Below are 14,876 nucleotides of genomic sequence, written 5' to 3'. Positions count from 1 at the left end.
CAATGTAAACTACAACCAGTGGCAAAAAATGAATACAGGAAAATAGGCACATACGTGTCATGCCCTACTGACTTTGACTTTCCAACACATAAAAAAAATAGATGCAACTAAGTAACTGCTACTAATGTTAACAATACACCAGTTTGCTTGTTTGTTTGTTTGATTAATTAACGTCCTATCAACAGCTATGGTCATGTAAGGACGCCCCCCCCCCATGCATGCGGTGTGCTGCGTGTATGTTGTGCGAGGTGCGTGTTTTGGAAGACTGCGGTATATTCATGTTGTGTCTTCTTGTATAGTGGAACTATTGCCCTTTACTACACCAGGGACAGCGACGAAAGATAATCGGAAGTCGACTAATAAATTATTGGATAATATCCGGCGGTATATCTAGGCGTAGTCACATTGTCGTAAGCGAAATACCTCATAAAATATACCCCATAAGAAATAACAGTCCTCGGATTCACTGTTAACCTCATATCGATACTTCTGAGCACATCATGCCCACACTATGTCTCGAGCGCCTCAAGCTCCAATGATTGCAAATTGCGATCACCTCACGACCAAATGGCACCTCATACCAAAATCCGGAGACATCATCTCCATTAAATGTCACCTCATGACAATGGTCCTCAAGACCTTCAAAACAACATATACTATTACAACACACCATATAAAAATCAAAATAACCGATACGCTGAATTTTTAAAAATCCAATTAACTCCGAGTCGGAGATGACGTCACACACTCCTCGAACAAATGGAAGATGAATTGTGACGTCACTTCCATTTTGGATCTGAAACTCGGTGAGGATAGTATTGTGTTGGGAGTTTTTTTTTAATTAGAAAACTTCATACATGCCCTCTGCAGAAGCTCTTCGGAGTCAAAGTCTGTTTTGGTTGAATACCACCCAATTACCATTCTATTTTCAACCGTTGATGAATTTCTCCTGTTTGTTGCGGGTGCGTGGTGGCGGTTCTGCAGAGAGAAGCCTCTCTCACAGGGAACTGATGTTAATGTTTTAGTCAGAAACACACAATAGTCAAGAAATTCTTCAGCATAGTCATTACTGACCATAAGACACAAGGTTGTTACTTCCAAATGCCTATTCACATTTAAGGTAAATTTGAATTGCAAATAACCATCTCTGGTTCGGCCAGGATCTATCAGGTTGTCTGGTTGAGCTGCAGCACTCCCATATTTCTGATTAATTCTCTGAAGAGATTCCATCCCATGATTAAGAATGCCTGCTTGTTGCTGTGGTATTAGTTTTGGATTTAGGATTACATTCAGGTCTTGCATGTCTCTATAATGATGTAATCATATATGTTTATTGGCAATATAATATTTTGGAAATGAATACAAAATAATGTGCTGTAGGAGGAAAGTTTTCAACTTCTATAAGCTTTATACAGCAATGTAAGTGTCAAGAAAGGTAGACATTATATACACTAGAAGATTCCTTGGTTCTATAAATGTTAGCATTTCGATTTATATGGTCTTCATTACAAAATTAACAGCTAGCGAAAGTGTAATAAAAAGTTATTCTGTTAATTGTGTAAAATATTACTGAAGTCGCTGAAAATTTCCTTAGTGACGTCACTGTGCTGCTGTCGGAGTACCCCACCAGCCTGAGACATCTCTGGACGTCTCCATTTATGGTCAAAGAAGTCATGGGTTGTCCGGAGGAAGAGAGAAAGAACGCGGCAACTTGTGGATGACACTGGCCTGAGCAGATCGTATTCTTCCATGGCTTTGTAGTCAGATAGACTTGCTACGATGTTCAAAGATCCATAGTTACTCGCGGTTTTATGCTGTTGAACCTGATGATAAAGGCTAAAATCTTTAAACGACTTCTTCTTAATAACCAAGAGGCTTAGGGACCTGATATTGGGCCAGTGACATGCTGGGATGAATGGCTACCAAGTTTGTTCAAATGAATGACCTTGACCTTCATTCAAGGTCACAGGGGTCAAATAGGCTAAAATCTTTAAACGACTTCTTCTTAATAACCCAGAGGCCTAGAGACCTGATATTGGGCATGTGGCATGCTGGGATCAAGGGCTACCAAGTTTGTTCAGATAAATGAGCTTGACCTTCATTCAAGGTCACAGGGGTCAAATAGGCTAAAATCATTAAAAGACTTCTTAATAACCAAGAGGGCTAGAGACCTGATATTGGGCATGTGGCATGCTGGGAAAGAGGGCTACCAAGTTTGTTTGAATGAATGACCTTGACCTTTATTCAAGGTCAAAGGGGTGAGATAGGCTAAAATCTTTAAACAACTTCTTCTAAATAACCATGAAGGATAGAGACCTGATATTGGACATGTGACATGTTGGGATGAAGCGCTATAAAGTTGTTCAAATGAATGACCTTGACTTTCATTCAATGTCACAGGGGTCAAATAGGCTAAAATCTTTAAACAACTTCTTCTTAGTGAGCAAGAGGCCTAGGGACCTGATATTGGGCCTGTGGCATGCTGGGATCAAGGGCTACCAAGTTTGTTCAGATAAATGAGCTTGACCTTCATTCAAGGTCACAGGGGTCAAATAGGCTAAAATCTTTAAAACGACTTCTTCTTATTAACCCAGAGGCCTAGGGACCTGATATTGGGCATGCTGGGATCAAGGGCTACCAAGTTTGTTCAGATAAATGAGCTTGACCTTCATTCAAGGTCACAGGGGTCAAATAGGCTAAAATCATTAAAAGACTTCTTAATAACCAAGAGGGCTAGAGACCTGATATTGGGCATGCTGGGAAAGAGGGCTACCAAGTTTGTTTGAATGAATGACCTTGACCTTTATTCAAGGTCAAAGGGGTGAGATAGGCTAAAATCTTTAAACAACTTCTTAATAACCAAGAGGGCTAGAAACCTGATATTGGACATGTGACATGTTGGGATAAAGCGCTACAAAGTTTGTTCAAATGAATGACCTTGACTTTCATTCAAGGTCACAGGGGTCAAATAGGCTAAAATCTTTAAACAACTTCTTCTAAATAACCATGAAGGATAGAGACCTGATATTGGACATGTGACATGTTGGGATGAAGCGCTATAAAGTTGTTCAAATGAATGACCTTGACTTTCATTCAAGGTCACAGGGGTCAAATAGGCTAAAATCTTTTAAACAACTTCTTAGTGAGCAAGAGGCCTAGGGACCTGATATTGGGCCTGTGGCATGCTGGGATCAAGGGCTACCAAGTTTGTTCAGATAAATGAGCTTGACCTTCATTCAAGGTCACAGGGGTCAAATAGGCTAAAATCATTAAAAGACTTCTTAATAACCAAGAGGGCTAGAGACCTGATATTGGGCATGAGGCATGCTGGGAATGGCTACCAAGTTTGTTCAAATGAATGACCTTGACCTTCATTCAAGGTCACAGGGGTCAAATAGGCTAAAATCTTTAAACGACTTCTTCTTAATAACCCAGAGGCCTAGGGACATGATATTGGGCATGCTGGGATCAAGGGCTACCAAGTTTGTTCAGATAAATGAGCTTGACCTTCATTCAAGGTCACAGGGGTCAAATAGGCTAAAATCATTAAAAGACTTCTTAATAACCAAGAGGGCTAGAGACCTGATATTGGGCATGTGGCATGCTGGGAAAGAGGGCTACCAAGTTTGTTTGAATGAATGACCTTGACCTTTATTCAAGGTCAAAGGGGTGAGATAGGCTAAAATCTTTAAAACAACTTCTTAATAACCAAGAGGGCTAGAAACCTGATATTGGACATGTGACATGTTGGGATAAAGCGCTACAAAGTTTGTTCAAATGAATGACCTTGACTTTCATTCAAGGTCACAGGGGTCAAATAGGCTAAAATCTTTAAACAACTTCTTCTAAATAACCATGAAGGATAGAGACCTGATATTGGACATGTGACATGTTGGGATGAAGCGCTATAAAGTTGTTCAAATGAATGACCTTGACTTTCATTCAAGGTCACAGGGGTCAAATAGGCTAAAATCTTTAAACAACTTCTTAGTGAGCAAGAGGCCTAGGGACCTGATATTGGGCCTGTGGCATGCTGGGATCAAGGGCTACCAAGTTTGTTCAGATAAATGAGCTTGACCTTCATTCAAGGTCACAGGGGTCAAATAGGCTAAAATCATTAAAAGACTTCTTAATAACCAAGAGGGCTAGAGACCTGATATTGGGCATGAGGCATGCTGGGATAGGGGGCTACCAAGTTTGTTTGAATGAATGACCTTGACCTTTATTCAAGGTCAAAGGGGTCAGATAGGCTAAAATCTTTAAACAACTTCTTAATAAACATGAAGGCTAGAGACCTGATATTGAACATGTGACATGTTGGGATGAAGCGCTACAAAGTTTGTTCAAATGAATGACCTTGACTTTCATTCAAGGTCACAGGGGTCAAATAGGCTAAAATCTTTAAACAACTTCTTAGTGAGCAAGAGGCCTAGGGACCTGATATTGGGCCTGTGGCATGCTGGGATCAAGGGCTACCAAGTTTGTTCAGATAAATGAGCTTGACCTTCATTCAAGGTCACAGGGGTCAAATAGGCTAAAATCATTAAAAGACTTCTTAATAACCAAGAGGGCTAGAGACCTGATATTGGGCATGAGGCATGCTGGGAATGGCTACCAAGTTTGTTCAAATGAATGACCTTGACCTTCATTCAAGGTCACAGGGGTCAAATAGGCTAAAATCTTTAAACGACTTCTTCTTAATAACCCAGAGGCCTAGGGACCTGATATTGGGCATGCTGGGATCAAGGGCTACCAAGTTTGTTCAGATAAATGAGCTTGACCTTCATTCAAGGTCACAGGGGTCAAATAGGCTAAAATCATTAAAAGACTTCTTAATAACCAAGAGGGCTAGAGACCTGATATTGGGCATGTGGCATGCTGGGAAAGAGGGCTACCAAGTTTGTTTGAATGAATGACCTTGACCTTTATTCAAGGTCAAAGGGGTGAGATAGGCTAAAATCTTTAAACAACTTCTTAATAACCAAGAGGGCTAGAAACCTGATATTGGACATGTGACATGTTGGGATAAAGCGCTACAAAGTTTGTTCAAATGAATGACCTTGACTTTCATTCAAGGTCACAGGGGTCAAATAGGCTAAAATCTTTAAACAACTTCTTCTAAATAACCATGAAGGATAGAGACCTGATATTGGACATGTGACATGTTGGGATGAAGCGCTATAAAGTTGTTCAAATGAATGACCTTGACTTTCATTCAAGGTCACAGGGGTCAAATAGGCTAAAATCTTTAAACAACTTCTTAGTGAGCAAGAGGCCTAGGGACCTGATATTGGGCCTGTGGCATGCTGGGATCAAGGGCTACCAAGTTTGTTCAGATAAATGAGCTTGACCTTCATTCAAGGTCACAGGGGTCAAATAGGCTAAAATCATTAAAAGACTTCTTAATAACCAAGAGGGCTAGAGACCTGATATTGGGCATGAGGCATGCTGGGAATGGCTACCAAGTTTGTTCAAATGAATGACCTTGACCTTCATTCAAGGTCACAGGGGTCAAATAGGCTAAAATCTTTAAACGACTTCTTGTGAGGAAGGCTCTGGGTTCTGTCCCCTGGCCGAGACACACCAAAGTCTATAAAAGTGGTAGTTTCTGCTCCTGCTTAGCGTTCAGCATACAGGGAGTGGGACGACTGGTTCGCCCGTTGTCAGTATAATGTGACCGGGTGGGGTGTGTTGCTTGGTGTCTTCGGCGGCATGCTTCAGTGATATAGCACTTTAAAAAGGGCAACAGTTCCACTATACAAGAAGACACTACATGAATATACCACAGTCTCCCAAAACACGCACCACGCAAAACATACACGCAACACACCGCATACATGGGAGGCCGTCCTTACATGACCATAGCTGTTAATAGGACGTTAATTAATCAAACAAACAAACAAACTTAATAACCCAGAGGCCTAGGGACCTGATATTGGGCATGCTGGGATCAAGGGCTACCAAGTTTGTTCAGATAAATGAGCTTGACCTTCATTCAAGGTCACAGGGGTCAAATAGGCTAAAATCATTAAAAGACTTCTTAATAACCAAGAGGGCTAGAGACCTGATATTGGGCATGTGGCATGCTGGGAAAGAGGGCTACCAAGTTTGTTTGAATGAATGACCTTGACCTTTATTCAAGGTCAAAGGGGTGAGATAGGCTAAAATCTTTAAACAACTTCTTAATAACCAAGAGGGCTAGAAACCTGATATTGGACATGTGACATGTTGGGATAAAGCGCTACAAAGTTTGTTCAAATGAATGACCTTGACTTTCATTCAAGGTCACAGGGGTCAAATAGGCTAAAATCTTTAAACAACTTCTTCTAAATAACCATGAAGGATAGAGACCTGATATTGGACATGTGACATGTTGGGATGAAGCGCTATAAAGTTGTTCAAATGAATGACCTTGACTTTCATTCAAGGTCACAGGGGTCAAATAGGCTAAAATCTTTAAACAACTTCTTAGTGAGCAAGAGGCCTAGGGACCTGATATTGGGCCTGTGGCATGCTGGGATCAAGGGCTACCAAGTTTGTTCAGATAAATGAGCTTGACCTTCATTCAAGGTCACAGAGGTCAAATAGGCTAAAATCATTAAAAGACTTCTTAATAACCAAGAGGGCTAGAGACCTGATATTGGGCATGAGGCATGCTGGGATAGGGGGCTACCAAGTTTGTTTGAATGAATGACCTTGACCTTTATTCAAGGTCAAAGGGGTCAGATAGGCTAAAATCTTTAAACAACTTCTTAATAAACATGAAGGCTAGAGACCTGATATTGAACATGTGACATGTTGGGATGAAGCGCTACAAAGTTTGTTCAAATGAATGACCTTGACTTTCATTCAAGGTCACAGGGGTCAAATAGGCTAAAATCTTTAAAAGACTTCTTTTTAATAACCAAGAGGCAAAGAGGCCTCTAATGTGCTAAGGGATGATATAAATTCTTATTTACTCTATTTGTTAAGTATGAACCATGTATGATTACCAGATTGCAGGTGAGCGATTCGGGCCCATTGGGCCCTTGTATGGATCACACCATACCTTGCCCAAGTTGTAGTTCATAATCATCCGAATCTGAGTCTCTCTCTATGTCCCCCCCCTTCCTGGTCATCTTCTACGACAACATATGAAGTACATCATGTAAAAGTTGTTTAAAAATCATTTATAAACATGCGAAATCTACGTATACCAAATAATCTGAGAATGAAGATAAAACACTTATTGTGTAGAATACACTGACCTAGATATTTCAATATAGCTTAGTGTCATCTCGGATGATTTTCAAGACAAGAGGCCCAGAGGGCCTGTATCACTCACCTGGTTTGTAATGCCAAGTAATGTTCTAAATACAGGTTCATTGCTTCTTTTCTGAAGGAATTCGAATATTTACCTCAAATTCCCCTACTGGGCCCTACCCATCTTGCCCCCGTGGGGTCAGAGCCAACATTTATAGAAGTTCTCTTCCCCTTCCTCCATGGATGTTTGTGGCCAAATTTGGCCACAATCTATGCAGAACTCTAGGACAAGTAGCGATTTATAAGATTTACCTCTATTTCCCCTATTGGGCCCATCCCTCCTGCCCCCAGGGGGTCAGAGCCAACATTTATAGAAGTTCTGTTCCCCTTCCCCCATGGATATTTGTGGCCAAATTTGGCCACAATCTATGCAGAACTCTAGGACAAGTAGCGATTTATAAGATTTACCTCTATTTCCCCTATTAGGCTCCGCCCCTCCTGCCCCCGGGGGGTCAGAGCCAAACTTTATACAAGTTCTGTTCCCCTTCCCCCAAGGATGTTTGTGGCCAAATTTGGTTACAATCCATGCAGAACTCTAGGACAAGTAGCGATTTATAGGATTTAGCTCTATTTCCCCTATTGGGCCCCGCCCCTCCTCCCCCAGGGGGGTCAGAGCCAAACTTTATACAAGTTCTGTTCCCCTTCCCCCAAGGATATTTGTGGCCAAATTTGGCCACAATCTATGCAGAACTCTAGGACAAGTAGCGATTTATAGGATTTACCTCTATTTCCCCTATTGGGCCCCGCCCCTCCTCCCCCAGGGGGGTCAGAGCCAAACTTTATACAAGTTCTGTTCCCCTTCCCCCAAGTATATTTGTGGCCAAATTTGGCCACAATCTATGCAGAACTCTAGGACAAGTAGCGATTTATAGGATTTACCTCTATTTCCCCTATTGGGCCCCGCCCCTCCTGCCCCCGGGGGGTCAGAGCCAAACTTTATACAAGTTCTGTTCCCCTTCCCCATAGGATGTTTGTGGCCAAATTTGGTTACAATCCATGCAGAACTCTATGACTAGTAGCGATTTAAAGGAAATGTTGACGGACGGACGACGGATGACGGAGGCCGTGCCATGACATAAGCTCACCGGCCCTTCCGGCCAGGTGAGCTAAAAATGAGCATGGAAGTAATTATCAGACTTGGGTCAACTTTCTTCGTTGTATCAAAAGATAAGATATTATATAGGGATTGGATTTCGTTTTTATGTTAACCATGCTCGAATGGAGCAATTCCTCTTAGAATATATTCTATGGGGGCGCGTTAATATTGAATATATTCTTAGAGGAATTGCTCCATACAAGCATGGTTAACATAAGAACGACATCCAATCCCTATAGTTACACTTAAAATAAAAGTCGGTCAAAAGTTGGAGGAGCTTACTCAATTGAACAGCGAATGATGACGCTTCACGTAAGGTAGAATTATTCATCCGTGACGACAAAAAAATTCAATATTTTAGTGTGAAATAAACATGACAAACAAAGTAAATTTCAGAGATAATTTTATTTAATCAGATCAGAACTTTAAATAGGTATTCAATTTTGCTAAAAATTCATATATAGTGTAATAACAAAGTATTTGTTCTCGGCCACATGTGTGAACTCTGTGACCGTTATTGTGCAGCGAGGCGAGGCTGACGCACGCTTACACACTGGAGTTTTCCGAAGTTGTCAAAACACCAGTGTTCAAGTAGCTAAATTTGTTTGAGATTGTCGTCTGACTTGACGATATTACATCCTTCGGAGCCATGTGATTATATAATCTACGCTTAGATCCATCGCCATCTATAGATGGAACAATTTCACTTGTGTTCGATGGATACAAAGTATTTGTGGTGACGCGTAACTGTAAACACGTGGATTACTAGCGGTGCATGTTTTATAATACACATGATTAAAATTCTCAAAGAACAAAGACAAGAGAATATGTTTATAAACTGACCTAGCTCTGTCAGCGGGTCTCATGCCCGTCAACCTCAAAGACACAGACACAGAGGTAATGTTTACATTTGACATCCATCATTGTTAACAAAAATGAAAGCACTGCACGTCGCCCCAGTCGGAATATTTTTCCCGTTTCTTTATACAATTGTTAATTTTGAATATGTTTGTATTATAGATAAATATAAAACATATATATTGTTTACATTTTCCCAAAATTCTATGAAAAACAACAATATACACGTATTGCGTAATGTTGCGTCAAAATGTAAACAAAAAAGTAGCCCCTGTAAGTTGCGTAGAACATTTTCATACGCAAGTAGTTCAAAGTTCAATGTTACCATGCAGTTATGGTAGACAAAATCGTCTAGTACTTACGTATAGTGATCAAGCCTAGCAAGTGTAAATATATGTATTTATTTAAATACAGCATAGGAGCATATTAATCGAATGGTGCCATTATCACTTGCATTACCGACACAATCTGACTTTACAGACACAGTGTATGTGTATCATACACTAACTGGGTCCTGTAGTATCAGTATCATCAAGCTTCACTTTAACAAATATCAACATACAATGTATTAGTTACTGTAAACAGTATGGCCAGTTAGTTAGAGCCAGATAAAATTTAAGCTCAGCATAAATGACTATTAATTTTCTATCTATACTTGCATAGCTTACCATCATCTTCAAGAGTGACATCATCGAGGGTGCAAGAACTGTATTTACTGACTTCTCCGGAATCCAAAGCAAGAAGGAATTTCCCAAGTTTGGCCACTTGGATAGTAGACTCTGGGAGTCGATAGAATGATCTATGGACATCAATGTCATGGCCCATGAACGTTGCCAATTGTTCCAAATCATTTCTGCCAAAATTTCATAATCTGGCTGACTGTTGCAATGTGCTTTCTTAACTTTGTTGAAGTAATATTTTCAACTTGTTTAACCCCACACAATCTAGCATATTTTCGTAGTGCATCCGATGCCCTGATTGCTTTATTTGAGCCGTAGTTCATCCTTGCAAATACATAAGGGTTGTCATTGCTAACTCCAACACTCTCCCTAGCTTTTAGTAGCAAATCAATTGCTTCTATCAAGTCTTTTGTAAGCAGCACTGGGACTCTACGGTCCTTCTTTCCACCCTTTGAAACAGAGAGCACATTTTCTGTTGTATTGGTGATAGGGAATCTTCAATTTCCTTGAGAGGGGCATTATTTCCACATTTTTGCTGATAGGACTCAATAGTTAGTCTCTCCGCTTCACCACCTCTTCTTCTATTAAACATTACAAGCTTTACCAGTGCGACTTTTGACAGTTGAGCATACACATTCTTCTCAAGCTTTGAGTTTTCTATTCCAGTGCTCAGAGAAGTTGAAAGAGTCTTCATTTTTTCCTTCACTAATGTTTGAAGTTTGGACGCATCTTCTGTTAGAGGGAGAGGGGATTACTTGTTCCATTTTCCTGCTTTCAGAGTTGTCAGTGCAGCACTGGAAATGTCATTAGGCCACATTAATTCATGGACAGCAACGAAATTCTCTGCCTTCTTTCGCTTGTCGTCATCTTCTTCAATCAAGGCATTTGCCTTTTGAATCCATGCACATTTCTTAAGGGAATACCCTAACTTGAGAGCCAATGATGGATTTCTGTAAGTGTTGGTATCCTCTTCATATCCACATAATCTTTGTGTACATTTGAGTGCAACAGGAAAATGACTTGGCTCAATCAGATCTCCCATGGTTGTAATTTCAGATTCTTCTCTGATAGTAATAAGTAGGCGAGCCATCTCTCTCGTTTTTATGTCCAATGTAATTGTACATGTGTTCCAGATGTCCATGATTTTTAAATAACTTTTCTCCAAGTTTGGTTATGATTGTATCATTTCTGGCTACCAATGATATCTGATCTCCAGACATTCTTTGCAGAATGTTTGTCTTGAAGCCATCCGATACCTCTGTTTCACGTGGTAGCAGATCAGCTGCTTTACTAAATACCTTTCTATACTTCTTTTGATGTGAGTCTTTCCTGAACTTGCATACAACATGATGTCTCCAGAGCTCCGTCTTCATAAAGAAAGCTAAACAATACTCACAAGGTAACATTTGTGATGCTTCTGTTTCCCCAGTCACATTTCTCCAAGGTACAAGTGTTCCTTCTCCAGATTTTATCACTTCATAATTATGTTTATAATCTCCAGCATTTCTAAGCTCCTCTAATGCCATGTTTCTGTCTTTGGAGTGTAACGGGAAGCTTAAGATTCGCTGAACCTTGCTTTCAAATCGATGTTGTTTTGAGAAATAATGCTTTCTGATATTAGTACTGCTTTTACCACAATACATACAATAGTGATTTTTGTCCCACTTCCTTTTATTTCCATTATGAGCCATTTGCACCTTTACACCAGATTTTTGCTTCAACATACACGCAACACACCGCATACATGGGAGGACGTCCTTACATGACCATAGCTCTTAATAGGACGTTAATTAATCAAACAAACAAACGTTTCATACCACATATATATCGGATTTGTACTTATCATACCATATATAGATATCAAATGTGCACTTACAATACCACAAATATATGATCAAGAATTTGATGTCAAGGAATATATGTTACATCCAAATGTCTAAATGTCAGTTTTTTCAACATTGATTTAATTTCAAACTTTTTGCAACAAAAGGTTCATACAAAGTCATATTGCAAGCCTAGAAAGTGGGAAGATAATATCTAGGTCAGAAATTGATTAATTTGCAATTTGAATTTTGCCTCACAATTTGGGATGTAACAAGGACCCAAACTTTGACATCAGTGTTTTGGTATTTATCTTTTCCTAAAATAAAAGTTTTTCATTTTTATGGTATAATCTATGTATTTTTTTTAATAATTTCTGATGAATTCACACAATTTACCCATGAAGTTCATGGAAAACAAGTTGGGATGTAACATGGACATTTGGGATGTAACAAAGACACCACCAGGGCCTTTATTCATATTCAGAAAACTTGCAACATTTTCTCCTAATTTCAGGACTAAATTTTGCAGCAAGTCAAAAATCCAAAAAATTCATGGATGTTTCAAAAGAATGAGTTCACAATACAGGTGGTTTTACTCTACACTGACGATGGAGTCCGCGGTGACACAAAGAACAAATTGTTCTGCTTCGACGACGGGTGCCACGACCATGACGCAGTCGTGACGAACAAACACAGCAATCTTTCTCCTTCTTCTGTGGTAGGGTTATGAGCATAACTGTTTTGGCAGTGACTCGACGGCGAGGATTGCTGGGTTTCTTCGTCTCTGCCAAGGCTTCGATCACCGTTCTAATGTACTCAACACGGCTCTTCACTTTTTGCCTACTAGTATTCTCCTTGTACAGGATATACGAATTCATTAAAACTCTAAAGAAGAGGTGCATAAACATTTCCTTCCAAACCTTCCTACACTTCCTGTTTTCCATAGGAGTGAAGTAACCCGTCATTCAAGTCTACTGCTCCCATGTTTCTGTTGTAAGAGGAAATGGTGCGGGGTTTTCCGGATGACAGATCTTGTGCCGGTAGAATGGTAGATAGCATCCTTACTGGTTTCTTGTCTTCCTCTCCAAAGTGAGACATGCACAGATAATCTCCACGTCGCATGTAGACTGTCCCTTGGTGATCTGCATTTTTCACCGTGTATGGCATAGGTCGATTCTTCCGGATTGTATCTATAAAATACATACATGTATATGTACGCTATATAGTGTATATATAAGGGTAAATGAAATAATTCTGGTTCTGAAGACATTTCTAATAATGTATCTAGTATACATACCAGTCAAAAATGTGGAGCGTTGAAGAAGTTTGTGTCCGAGATGAATGGAAGTTTAAAAACTGTCACAATAAACATGGTACCCTTTATCTAGAAGTTCTGTCCCTCCGAGGAGCCCCATGACTACATTTGTTCCTTGAAGTTCTCCATGCGGAGTGGGGTCGCGTCCACTGTATACGTGCATTTGAAGTATATATCCGTTGATGATTCGCAAAGAATCCAGAATTTCACACCATACTTTGCCACTTTCGATGGAATATACTGCCTAAGGACGCTGTGGCCTTTTGTTGGTACCAGCGACTCGTCAACGCATAGTTCTCTTGTTGGGACTCTATGGCGCATGAACTGTCGGTTAACAAAGTTCAGTAAAGGTCGAAATCTTGCCGATGGATCGTACTCGGGATGCTGTAATGTTAATGGTATATAGTATTTACAATTACAATTTCAACAAATTTTATTTCATACAAAATATGAAATGGAATCAAACAACAGGCTAAGTATATACAGGTTCTCTCCCCTACAGTATTTAAATGTTCAAACATTATTTTGATTGGTTTATATATTGATTTTTCGTATGTTACTTATACACGTAACAAATACAATGTACATAGTATTGTATATATTATAGAACATAAAATTCATCATTGCAGTCCAGTACTTTGAGACATAAGCATGAATCAGTCGTTTTATCTCATCGTGTATATTGTACTACAATGGTAGTCAATGTTGTAAAATCTATACCATATAAAAAGCTATACAGTACACCATCTTTATTCACAAATTGTCAATTAAACAAGAGGCCCAGAGGGCCTGTATATCGCTCACGCTGCTGGTTTGTAATGCCTAGTAAGGGTTCATTTCTGATTGAATATTTTACATTTCCACCCCTGAAGGAATTTGAATATTTACCTCTAATTCCCCTATTGGGCCCCACTCTTTCTGCTCAAGGGGGTCAGAGCCAAAAATTATAGGAATTCTGTTAACCCCAAGGATGTTTCTGGGCCAAATTTGGTTAAACTCCAAGCAGAACTCTAAGACTAGTAGCGATTTATAGGATTTACCTAAATTTCCCTATTGGGCCCCGCCCCTCCTGCCCCCAGGGGGTCAGAGTCAAAATTTATACAAGTTCTATTCTCCTTCCCCCAAGGATTTTTCTGGCCAAATTTGGTTTCAATCCATGCAGAACTCTAGGACAAGTAGCGATTTATAGGATTTACCTCTATTTCCTCTATTGGGCCCCGCCCCTCCTGCCCCCGGGGGGTCAGAGCCAAAATTTATATAGGTTCTGTTCCTATTCCCCTAAGAATGTTTCTGGCCAAATTTGGTTACAATCCATGCAGAACTCTAGGACAAGTAGCGATTTATAGGATTTACCTCTATTTCCCCTATTGGGCCCCACCCCTCCTGTCCCCAGGGGGTCAGAGCAAAAATTTATACAAGTTCTGTTCCCCTTCCCCCTAGGATGTTTCTGGCCAAATTTGGTTACAATCCATGCAGAACTCTAGAACAAGTAGCAATTTATAGGATTTACCTAAATTTCCCCTATTGGGCCCCGCCCCTCCTGTCCCCAGGGGTCAGAGCCAAAATTTATACAAGTTCTGTTCTCCTTCCCCCAAGGATGTTTCTGGCCAAATTTGGTTACAATCCATGCAGAACTCTAGGACAAGTAGCGATTTATAGGATTTACCTTAATTTCCCTATTGGGCCCCGCCCCTCCTGTCCCCGGGGGGGGGGGGGGGGGTCAGAGCCAAAATTTATACAAGTTCTATTCCCCTTCCCCCAAGGATGTTTCTGGCCAAATTTGGTTACAATCCATGCAGAAC

At 40.2% G+C, this 14,876-nt stretch overlaps 1 pseudogene; it reads right to left on the bottom strand.

Annotated features, from left to right (window-relative positions):
• Positions 1 to 12,334: 12,334 nt before the first annotated feature.
• Positions 12,335 to 12,928, bottom strand: LOC138308768 (piggyBac transposable element-derived protein 4-like; annotated as a pseudogene).
• Between the last annotated feature and the right edge of the window lie 1,948 nt (positions 12,929 to 14,876).

Source organism: Argopecten irradians, chromosome 15 (genome assembly GCF_041381155.1).
Source record: "Argopecten irradians isolate NY chromosome 15, Ai_NY, whole genome shotgun sequence".
NCBI classification, from domain to species: domain Eukaryota; kingdom Metazoa; phylum Mollusca; class Bivalvia; order Pectinida; family Pectinidae; genus Argopecten; species Argopecten irradians.
The sequence above is the reverse complement of the archived record's forward strand: the minus strand, read 5'-3'. Positions and strand labels throughout refer to the sequence as shown.